This window comes from Acipenser ruthenus, chromosome 9 (genome assembly GCF_902713425.1).
Source record: "Acipenser ruthenus chromosome 9, fAciRut3.2 maternal haplotype, whole genome shotgun sequence".
NCBI classification, from domain to species: Eukaryota; Metazoa; Chordata; class Actinopteri; order Acipenseriformes; family Acipenseridae; genus Acipenser; species Acipenser ruthenus.
The window spans coordinates 3,399,702-3,412,351 of record NC_081197.1 but is presented as its reverse complement, the minus strand read 5'-3'; the positions used below and the strand labels follow the sequence as shown (position 1 = coordinate 3,412,351).

Below are 12,650 nucleotides of genomic sequence, written 5' to 3'. Positions count from 1 at the left end.
CCAGATGCACAGATGCTGACGGCCGACCGCGGTAGAATACTACAGTCTATGTGTGACGAGTCTCATATCAGCATAGGACGACTTTTAATTTTTAATATTTGAGGTACATATTTTATTTACGTTTACTATCACGAATACATTTCAACTAGTAACGCCAATCTTCTGGTATCGATCCCAAATCCTGAAAAGGGGAATTGCAGTAGCGAAGCCTAAACTTAGAAACGCCCTCCCAATGATTAATCAGGACCATTGCTTTGCCAATGCGCGTGTCGAGTTACCCCGAGGTAATCGAATGATTTATTTCATGAACTATGACATTTATTGGTTGAAGACGAAAGCTACAACGCCTTCACATGACGCATTTCTAACAATTTTATCAGCACTAATTGTACAGAAACTACTGCATTTTACAGGCAATACGAATACAGTAGTATATAGGTATACATCACCAAAGTTTTACAGCACAGCAGAGCAGACCTCGCCGCTGTGACGTCACACCCTTACAGAATTCTCGCCCCTCGGTGTCAAAAGATGAATGGGAAGCAACTGGATTTACACACGCACACACACACACGCACACACACGCGCACGCACACACACACAGACACACACACACACGCATACACGCACACACACACACACACACAAACACGCACAAACACGCGCGCGCACACACACGCGCACACACACGCGCACACACACGCACACAGACACACACACACGCATACACGCACACACACACACACACACAAACACGCACAAACACGCGCACACACACACACAGATACACACACGCGCACACACACGCACACACACACACACACACGCACACACAAACTTGTTTATTGTGTTTTTTTGCATTCCAATGTGTATTATTTTCACGTGCAGCCGTGTTGTGTGTGGGAGTGCTGTTTTCCGTATCAGTGCATCCCAGATAGTGTAGTCCATGTTTTAAAAGTCCAGTTAAATGGTAAAGCCAGTACCCTGTAAGTAGGAATTCAAGTCTTTGCAGGCAGTTTTGTTCTAGATACTTATGGATAGCTTTCCTAGGTTGAATATGAAACGCAGGCCGGACACGGATTCACCGCATCCTATTTTATTTTCCACTAAAAAATTGTATTTTTTCACCAAAAACGTAAAGGCAAATGGGATGATACTGTATGAAGTTTTTTAAGGGCACTGATTCTAATAGATCTGGGTCCGAATCCGAATCCGGTCCATGCTTCATACCCACCCACCTTCCTATACTTTCACAGCTCCATGCCTCCCGATGTGTGCTGTGTGTGTATGGACGTGGTTCACAGCTATTACTGATTTGAGCTGACGCTTGCTGTTCACTTATCCAGTTGAGTAGATGCAGTAATTGCCAGGTGGTTGTTGTTGGTGACCTACCTGTTCAGATTCTACACGATTCCATTACTTTGCAAAGTTCTTTTCATCCATAAGTGCCACAGCTGTGGTATAGTCCAGTGTAGCATATGCACGTTTGTAAATAGCAGAACATTAACAGAGATCTAACTAATGCCTGTGACTGTGTGCTTTGGACTGCTCCCAGGCACTTTTGAGACGCTCATTTAACAAGCTGTAAAAGACCAATAGCTTAATACTGTTCTTGCAAGCCACTGTTCTGTAAATGTTATTGTTTTCCTGGAATAATGTTCCCCTTTGATTCTAGTGAAGACAATACATCCTGCCCCGTCTTATAGATGCCCTTTCCATGCAGCCGATGTACCCTGGCTCTTCTGTACAGATCTCAACCACTGTACAAAAGAGCCAGGCTTGCTTGGATGAGCGGTTGTAGACCTGAATTGTTTTCCTACTTTAGGTGCACTACCTTTATTAAACCATAGGGGTCAGTCTTGTACCAACTCTCTTTCCCTCAACTTTCTTTTTTTTTACAACAGCTTGCAGTGCCTGTGTCATCTTTGCACACCACAGGCATCTGCATCTCTTTGATCAATTTCACTGTTCATTATACCAGCTCTTTGTCTTAAGATTTAAGGACCTGGGTATATAAAGTAACAGGCTTTGTGTAGGGTGTCTCTTATTGATATACAAGACAGGCCTTGGCACATTTTGTCTCGAATCCCAGTCCCTAGAACTGGAACTTCAATTGCCATTGTTGAATTTTTTTAATCTTGTAGTAGTGCTCTTGATCAGGTGCTTGATCATAAGATTTCATAGCCCACGCAAAACCACAGATTAGTCAAAAACCTCAGAGTAGAGGGGACTGCACTGTCTGTCGCTTGCATTGACAACATTAAGGCTCGGCTTTCAGGTTGGGATGTAGAACCATCTTTGTTTATAAGTAATATCAGCATACTATTATTATTGTATTACAATGTCTGTACAAAATTCAGCAACAATAATGTTTTAACAATGAGGTGTAGAACGAGACACTGATGAAACGCAACCCATCCTGTCTGTGACACCAGTAAGATTGGCAGGCCAGTCGTAGGATAGTCTGTGCCAGCGGTTAAAGGGTTAAAGGAAGACAATCTGAAAAAGCTGCAGGTGTACATTAATGGAAGGGACTGATACCGCATTTGAGCTCTGTTTTTTGTAAGCTCTGAATCCTTAATGCTTTACTGATACACTTTTGCCAGCTCATCACGTGACCTCTCAGTTTGTAGCTGTTTATAGCAGCTGACTTCATTAGAAGGCAAGGCAGCACCTGCAATGAGCCCGTGGCAGACGTGGCCCTGCTGGGGTTTCCCTTTCAACAGCCACCTTTAAAATCTGTGACTGCTGTGAATTCTTAACAAGCTGAGGCAGGGAGACCCTCTCTCTCTCTCTGCATTGACATAGCAATTCCTCCGTCAATTAGAAAACCCCAGTGCAGTGAGCAAGCATATTGTTGGGTTACTGGGTGAATAATTGAGTGCCTCTCATTATATATACACCAGACATGTGTGCTCAGCTCTGTAAATGATATCGCCATGCTGATATATATATATATATATATATATATATATATATATATATATATATATATATATATATATATATATGATTTCCTCCAAGCTACAGTGCTTTTACTCAGTGAGCCACTGGGGGCATCCTTTACCATACAGGTTTGATAGAGTTGTACCACATTGTCAAAGCATCACAATGCTACCAACACACTGGCAATCCATTGCAGTATAACAGTACCACATTAGTACCAGACTATACCCCTGTGGAGTATCTGTTCCAAATCCATTGTGTTTCCACTGCGGTCTGCTAATACCGGATATCCTCAAATTAACACTGCCCTTGAATAAACGCTGCACTCAACAAGAAGCAAATAAACAGGAAACAAGGTTACCATATTGGACAAAGAAGGTCGCCACCCTCGAAAACCATACTACTTCCAATAAGCACCGCCCTCGAATAAGCACCGCCCTCGAATAAGCACCGCCCTCGAATAAGCACCGCCCTCAAATAAGCACCGCCCTGGAATAAGCACCGCCCTCGAATAAGCACTGCTCTCAAATAAGCACCGCCCTCAATTAAGCACCGACCTCGAATAAGCACCGCCCTTTAATAAGCACCGCCCTTAAATAAGCACCGCCCTCGAATAAGCACTGCAGCTGTTTTAGGCAATTTGAAGATATATATATATATTGTAAGGAAGCAGGTTGTGAGAGACAGCAGGGAGGGGGTTAAAACCTCCCTGCAAAAGAAACATGGGAAAATGCACTTTTTGGTTTATTGTTTGAATTTAATTGTTTAATTGTTTTATTAATGATCATCCGCACCTGGGCATTATTGGGGAATTAGACCCAGGTGTGGGGGTTTAAAAGAGAGCAGGCAGTCTGCTCGGGGCTGCTGAGTGGAAGGAGGCAGAGAGGTGCGCTGTCTCCGAGTAGCCATTGAATAAACGTAAGTGTTGTGTTAAACCGGGGTTTTTTTGAAAAGACGGGGAAACAGCTTAGCTGTCCCGTGTTAGTCAGGGAGTTCCTGTGTGTGTTAGTTAGTGCTCGTACAGAGCTAGGTGTTTGTTTTGTATTTTGTTTATTTCTTTGTTTATTAAAATAGCGCAACCGCGCAAGAAAAATCCATTTGTGTCTGTTGGGTCACTGGTTTTAAAGGGGCAACGAACCCGAAAGAGGTGAAATCATTACATTTGGTGGCAGCGTGTGTGGGCGCCCCTACGACCCAAATAATGGATTTTAAAGAATTGATTGAAATGGTCAATCGGAACACCGCTGCTCAAAAAGAGCAGGTAAAGAAGTGGAGACAGGAGTGGGGGCTACCTGATCCGGAGCCCACAGAGATAGACCTGCTGCTCCAGAAGTGGGAGCAGGTATGGGTAACGCCGCTGTCGGAGCCAGAGGGGGAAGAGCCGGAGCCCAGAGGGGAAGAGCTGCCGCTGTCGGAGTCCAGAGGGGAGGAGCCGCCGCTGTCGGAGTCCAGAGGGGAGGAGCCGCCGCTTCCGGAGCCCAGGGAGGAGGTGGAAAACATACCTCCACCACAGCCCCGACCACCACCCCTACTGTCCAGTCCGGCGTCGCTGCGTCCGGTCCCTCACCCCTTGCGCCTGGACACCCTGTCGGTTGGTCTGGACCTCCCGTCACTAGACCTGGAGCCCAGGAGTCGGCAGAATCGGGCACAGTTCTGCACCTGGTCCCCTGCTCCGCTCCTCACGGACACTAAGACGTCGCTGCGCTACTCCCAGACGTCGCTTACGCTCCCCCTGGTCACTGCTTCGCTCCCCCTAGATGACCGGACGTCGCTGCACTGGGTCCCAGCTGCAGACCTCTGCCCGCTGCTGCAGCCTCCAGTGCCCCGGTTGCCGTTCTGGTCGCCCCTGTCAAACCGTTGGGGTCCTTCGTCGCCGGTGCGCGGTCCCTACCTGGCTGAGCCGGGACGTGGATCGATCCACCCTCGAGTTCGCCCGTGGAAGAGGGCGAAAATGGACATTTGTGGACTCGAGGGTGGGTGGTTGGGTTTTAGGGGAGGAGGTGGCCGTTTCATGGCCTGTGTCTTGTAAAGACAAGGGGGGGGATGTGTAAGGAAGCAGGTTGTGAGAGACAGCAGGGAGGGGGTTAAAACCTCCCTGCAAAAGAAACATGGGAAAATGCACTTTTTGGTTTATTGTTTGAATTTAATTGTTTAATTGTTTTATTAATGATCATCCGCACCTGGGCATTATTGGGGAATTAGACCCAGGTGTGGGGGTTTAAAAGAGAGCAGGCAGTCTGCTCGGGGCTGCTGAGTGGAAGGAGGCAGAGAGGTGCGCTGTCTCCGAGTAGCCATTGAATAAACGTAAGTGTTGTGTTAAACCGGGGTTTTTTTGAAAAGACGGGGAAACAGCTTAGCTGTCCCGTGTTAGTCAGGGAGTTCCTGTGTGTGTTAGTTAGTGCTCGTACAGAGCTAGGTGTTTGTTTTGTATTTTGTTTATTTCTTTGTTTATTAAAATAGCGCAACCGCGCAAGAAAAATCCATTTGTGTCTGTTGGGTCACTGGTTTTAAAGGGGCAACGAACCCGAAAGAGGTGAAATCATTACAATATATATATATATATATATATATATATATATATATATATATATATATATATATATATATATACAATAGTTATGTTAGGGCTTCATAGGGATGATGCAATGATATATCATGATGTATAAAATGTGATGTATCATTTTACTACCCCCTTGCGCTTGCACCCAGGAGGGATCTCCGCTAGGGCAGCTGGGCAGGTTCTTGAAGTCTGAGTTGCAGCTGGGAAAGATGCTAGCTGAGATCCCAACAAGAAAACTGTGAACAGCATCAGAATATCTCCCTTCTAGAGACAGGTTGGCTGTCTGTTAAGGAAAGCTGACAGGCTGTCAAAAAAAATCTGACAACAAAAAAGGAAGCATAAAGGCTAAAGGCTAAGTTGATCAAACTCTGCACTCAAATACTGTAGATTTGTTAAAGTTTGTCTTTGTATTTTCCCAAAGTCAGCTTGCCAGGGTCCATATTGAGGTAAAGTGAGCTCTGATAAAACATACACCTGATTACAACATACCGGTACATTCATCATAGGAAGCACATTGCAGTTCACACATTATAAATCAACACAAATCTGTTAGTGTGCTACAAAGAGACAAGACAATGAATTTCATGATTGATGTCAAAGACCCGGATTGGCACTAATAGCACTTAAGGGATCCAAGAACAGTGTTAATCAGGGTCTGTGAAACCAGCTGGGCCCGACCATAATCTAACACAACCTGAGGACTGCAGCAGTATTGAGATATTTTATAACAACATTATAACAACACAGGTGCTGCCATTAGGGTACTAGCAATGGTAGCCCTAGTGTCAGATTTAATAAAGAAAACAAAACAAAGCTAAAAATAAAAGTTTGCCACACAAGGCGAGCGCTAGCCTCATTAAAAGAGACGTCCCACCCCAGGAACCTAATACAATACGTTATCCTCTCTATACTGGTTGGGATCAACATCCTCTAAACGAACCTACTGCTGTTGCTCCCGAAGTCCCGGCCTCCCAGCGACTCCGGATCTTTACGGCAGTCCCGTCTGGGCAGAGCCTTCACAGGCACTGTCTTGCAGTTGAAGGGTTCCGTAGTAGTTATCCTGGGGAGCGGACGTTCTCCTCCTTGATGTAAACAAAGCGCCCCTCTGTCTAGCATTGCAGTGCAGTCGCCTCGAGCTGTGGTGCAGACACTTTGTGACTTGTGCGCAGGCTTCCCGGGCACGCCCCCCGGACATGCCCCCCAGCCAATCCGGACCTCCTGGTCCGGAGAGCCTACCTGCTCAATTGGTTGCCTAGCAACGCACCTCCTGTTACGTGTCCCAGCTGCACATAACTTGGCATTACTGTGAATGAAGAACATCATTTTTGTTTTTATTCTCCAGGCTAATGCTGCTGGCAGTGTTAGTTTCTTTTCAGCCAGTAACTGATAAACATGGGTTCCCATGATGACTCATTTCTAACTACTAGTATGTAGAATACAAGCTAGGTCTGCCAGCCAGCCTGGTGCAGGATACTTGTTTAAGACTTAATGGCTGTGCTGCATAACATGGAAATAGCTTTGGGCAAGATGGAATAGACAGAACTGTGCAACCTCTAACACAAACTGAACATGGGGAGTGGAGGTCAGTTAATCTGACAGGCAATTAGAGTGAAGCGTACTGAGAAATGAACAAACAGAGGACTAGGAGCTGTTTTAAAGATCTGAACAATGGTGGCTTGGCATAGCTCACAACAGAATCTGTCTTTGGTCGACGTATTGAAAGTTGACATTATTTGTAAGTTTTGTACTTTTTTTAGTTTACAGTAGTTCTGTTCCAGGTTCGGATATTTTAGAAACCAAACCCAATCAGATTGAGCATTTTTGCCTAATTTTAGAAATGGGAGATTTAATAAAGGTTCTTATAAGTAGGTAAACCAGCAAGAGCATGAAGGCAAGTAATGGTCTGAATCACTTTAATGAAAGTCCAGTGTTCATCTTGTTCATCATAAAGGGGACAAAGCTGTAAATAGATGACATGGTGACAAAATCAAGGAAAAAAGGATAGCAATGCTACAGCCATGCTTCTGTCTTGACAGCCTTGAAACCAGTGCAAATTCATAGGAAATACTATGAGAGAAATAAGTGTTAACTTATCAAGAAACAACTTAGTTGCAGGATGAATCCTTCAGTCGGACTGAGTCCTGCTGGTTTTACACTCCATAAGTTCATTGTATTGCCTTTGCCTTCTCCACAAGCACGTATTCTAGCTGCATGGGTTTCTTTCAGTCTTGAGACCTACAGTACTTCCACAGGGAAGGTGCACAACAGGTGTGCTTTTTCCTCCAGTTTAGCCGGAGCGTACACAGTGTCCAGACGCACTGTGTGACAGGTGAGATATTGATTCTCCAGCGAGGAAGTCTGGAAAGTGTACTCTGCCGTCAGAGGCAGCCACTTTTATTACAAGGGATGATTTTCCATTGCAGCCAGCCCCCAGACACCTGGGTTATTGTGACAGATAGCAGGCAATGCAGTGTAAGCTACCAGGCCAGATAAAGAAGCGGACTGGAACTGGAATTGGAACCAGCAGGTTTGCTACTGGCAAGAGGGGAATGAGAGGAGGACTCTGGGCAACCACTTGCAGCACAAGGCAGCAGAGATGAGCCAGGATGGATACAACTGGTAGTGAGTCATGTTCTCTGGCTTACTTAAAGACAGGCCTGTGCTCTGCCTCTTAATCATTTAAAGACTGCCTCCAGTTTGTTTGAGAACCCATGGGGAAGTAATAATTAGATCTGTTTTCTTTCTTGATACGTATTGCAGTGACATACACGTCTGATTTATTTAAATAATATTCATGTATATATTCATTCATTTATGTATTTATATATTTATAATTAAGGTTGCTGCATAAAGTTGCTGCATAAAGTTTTATTGTGAATACATTTACTTCACATTAAAATGTTTATGGAACGAGAGAGAGAGAGAGAGAGAGAGAGAGAGAGAGAGAGAGAGAGAGAGAGAGAGAGAGATCAACAAGCTTGATTTAATACACCCTTTCAGAACACATTATAAAACACATGCTGTGCCATTCTCCTGTACTGAGACCAGGAGACCGGTAGAACACCCTTTCAGAACACATTATAAAACACATGCTGTGTCATTCTCCTGTACTGAGACCAGGAGACCGGTAGAACACCCTTTCAGAACACATTATAAAACACATGCTGTGCCATTCTCCTGTACTGAGACCAGGAGACCGGTAGAACACCCTTTCAGAACACATTATAAAACACATGCTGTGTCATTCTCCTGTACTGAGACCAGGAGACCGGTAGAACACCCTTTCAGAACACATTATAAAACACATGCTGTGCCATTCTCCTGTACTGAGACCAGGAGACCGGTAGAAGAATGACACAGTTTCCCCTTTCTTTCTGCCGCACTCTGTCCAGCGCAGTGAGCAGTGGGGAACGCCAAGGGCTGCAAACCATCACGGAAGAGAGAGTGAAAAAAATACATTATAAAATGACTCACGATTCAGAAATGTACGGAAGGGTATTAGGGCTGGAAAAATGCATTTAAAAGCTCAATCGCTACGCAATTCAACTCAGCGTGACATAACTGTGAAAAGCAGAACATTAATAAATGGGTGTATTGTGTTAAACTGAAGAAAAAAGCTTCATCATAGTCAGTCAATCCTTCACAGCACAAAGTCTGTCAATAGGTATTATATACACAAGATATATATTATCATTTTAGCTTTACAAGGAGACGCTTTTGACAGATTTAACCTTGAATACTCACAAAAAAGGATAAAACAAAGTACCACAGGACATTAGTCAGCATGACAGTAATGGCCTTGCTCTAATATTGAGAAAGCTGACTCTCTAATACTAAAGTAGCCCTCTGGGTACACATGTGCAGGGTATAAATGTGCTGCTTGTATTTGGCACAGCATTATACTGTAGATACAAAATAGACAAAGGCATAGCGCTCCTAGCACTGCCTCGAAGTGGGTTCTAGGGAGGGTTTAGAATGATGGTGCTTGATGAAGGAGCTGGAATAGACAGCACCTGAGATCATCCATGGAGTTAAAATAACTGCGATATTAAAAAACTTTTAATATCGCCAACAAAGAAATGTTGACCTGCGCAGAATTCAGCTTCAGGGCTCCAAAGGTAACAACAGCAAGAAACCTCAGAGCCCTCGACTAGTGCTCTCCAAGTTAAAGGGATATTTGATATCATCTGCACGGCACATGGGAAAGGGTGAACATTTCCTTCTAATTCACTTCTATGATAAAGATACAGAGAACAGCTCTGCAGATACAAAGATACAGATACAGTATATACTAGATTTTTGTAAGGGAATCATTTCTCCACTTATTGTATGTCTGAACCGGGATACCAGGAAGTTGAAAATACTAATGTGCTCATTGCTGTATATTATTATATATTATTATTCGCCAATTATTTTTGTATTATTTTCTCCCAGTTTAGAATTTCCAATTATTATTTAGGCTCAGCTAACCGCTACAACCCCTGTGCTGACTCAGGAGCAGCGAAGACAAACCCACGCTGTCCTCCGAAGGGTGTGCCATCAGCCGACTGCTTCTTTTCACACTGCAGGCCCACCATGCAGCCGCCTCAGAGCTACAGCATTGGAGGACAACGCAGCTCTGGGCAGCTTACAGGTAAGCCCGCAGGCGCCCGGCCAGACTACAGGGGTCGCTGGTGCGCGGTGAGCCGAGGACACCTTGGCCAACCTAACCCCCGACCTAGGCGACACTCAGCCAATTGTGCGCAGCCACCTGGAAACTCTCGTCCACGGTCGGAAATGGAATAGCCTGGACTCGAACCGGCGACGTCCAGGCTATAGGGCGCATCCTGCTCTCCACACGGAGTGCCTTTACCGGAAGCTCCCCATATGTTATTTTTGACTTGAAATTATAATTGAATGCTTGAAGTTGTTTATTGCTACATCAATATCAAAATTATAATAAATTATGAGGGTCTATATTTTCTGGGGTTATGCAATAACATTTCTTCCTGCCCTATCAATGTCTGTCTGCAGTACATATAGGATCAGACCTTTCCTATCACATCATTTGTTGTACCAGTACTTGAAATGATAGAATTGGATCCGTCTCTTGGAAGTGAATAAGACAAATTGATAGGACAAAGATAGGAATCCTGTGTGATGTCTTGCATTAAGAGATTTCAACAGGGAGATGTTTCTCATTACTTCTGCCAGCCATTTCTCTTTGTGAAAGCCTATTGTTATTCGTAAGAGCAGTGCCATCACTATTGAAAGGTGCAAATCATCCTAAAGGATGGGTATATTTGAGTTATGCCAGGAAAGGAAATGTCACAGACAGGCAGGAGGAAATGTATAAAGATTAGGATTCTGCCAAACATCCTGAGAATGAAATGTTAATCTTGTGGATTTGAAGAGGCCTGTGACAGAGAAGAGCTTACTTTAACAAAAGGCAGAGCAAATGAGTGTGTGTGCGTGAATGTGTGTGTGTGTGTATGTGTGTGTGTGTGTCTGTACAGTGTGTGTGTGTGTATACAGTGTGTGTTTGTATGTGTACAGTGTGTGTGTGTGTGTAATGTGTGTGTGTGTCTGTGATGGTGTGTGTGTGTACAGTGTGTGTTTGTATGTGTACAGTGTGTAGTGTGTGTGTGCATGCGTGCGTGCTTGTGTGTGTGTGTGTGTGTGTTTCATCTCAACACAAAGTTCTCACTGCACCTTTTTATAGAACAATACTAAGGTTGGTTTATTTCAGTAATCAGTGGTGTTTACATTTTTTAAATGTCTTTTGAAGTTAGAATGAATTGCTGTTCAATATATCTCTTATACTGTATATTTGATCGTATTTTAACACGTGCAACTGCATAGCTCAGCTGTGATAAAAGCTAGACTAATTCAGTGCAAACCGTCTTTCTCTTTAAAGGGAAGTGACTGATGGGACTCATTTACAACGACGGGAGAGTTACTGCTGATTACGGTAATAAAACATTTAAATATGGAAGCAGCTGTACTACAGTGGAATGTATTACCGTCATTGCAGGCAGTTCATTCTCTATTGGGGACGATGCAAGTTACTGTGCTGTCATCATAAATTCAACTGCCGCTCCACATAACTATAGTGTTGCCTGCAGCAAACTTCTCTGCTTGTTTAAAATGACTAAGATGTATTCCTGTGCTGCACAAAATAAAATGCTGGTTGATGTTTCATAACTTCAACCCATTGTTGCTGTTAAAGTACAAAAAAAAAACATAGCTATATTTTGTTGGCCTTAAGGTTAGAGAAAAGGAAGGTATGAGTATGAATAAGTGTAACAGGATGGAGGCTGGCGTGAACCGGCGACCCGGTCTTAACCCCAATGCAAAAAGAACCGGGCTCGTCTGCATTCGTGGTTTTAGAGCTTTTAACCTCCTCTCATCTCACCAGCAGGGGGCAGAACAGAATCCGTAGCGGCAGCGCATCACAAAACACTGCCCGCCACACAAGCAGACCCCATCTGGAGTGGGGTAGAGGTGTGAAATATGGGGACTGGTGGAAAAGGTGGTACATTTTTTTAAGGCTTTAAAAAAGTTACTTTAGAAAAGAGAAGAAAAGAAAGCGTGGTAATAAAAGACAGAGATTTCGGTAAAGCCGTGTGATTTTGTTAAATCCGTAGTCTCACATGATGTCTGTGCTGACCTTGTGACTTCCTGACTTCCCTGTTCTGCATATTCCGAAAGGCTGCTGGAGTCGTTCTCAGAGGAGTCAGGAGCACAGAGTACTACTGGGATAAACCGTCAGAAGAGCACAGAGAGTTAAATACACGTTACCATCAGCTGAGCTCTCGTGGATATTATCTTAGCACTGATAGAGTTGGGCAATTTCCCATGCAATGTGTTGTGTATTTATGTAACACGTCAAAAGATACTTCTAGCATAAGACATAAGGCAATCGATGATAATGAAGCACACATAATTAAATACAATTACTATAATTACCAGAAAGAAATGCTGGAAAGAAATTAAAATGTGTTATTCGTGAAAGTATTACGAACACTGGTCATGCTCCCTTCATCCTCGTGCTGTTAAACTTTCAATTATTGACAAATCATCTCAAGTATATTGCAAAGATTTTAATGTGCAAGTACAGTGTTAGGAGCAGTAAAATGTTATCCGTTTTCAAGGAATACAGAAG

The 12,650-nt window shown here is 43.9% G+C and overlaps 1 long non-coding RNA gene across 1 annotated transcript in view; it reads left to right on the top strand.

The window, feature by feature from the left end:
- The first annotated feature begins 9,965 nt into the window (after positions 1-9,965).
- Positions 9,966-12,650, top strand: part of LOC131738027 (uncharacterized) — a 35,537-nt gene continuing 32,852 nt past the window's right edge. The window contains exons 1-2 of the long non-coding RNA XR_009329582.1: positions 9,966-10,139; positions 11,403-11,456. This is a non-coding gene — a long non-coding RNA (uncharacterized LOC131738027). The remainder of the gene's footprint in view (positions 10,140-11,402; positions 11,457-12,650) is intronic.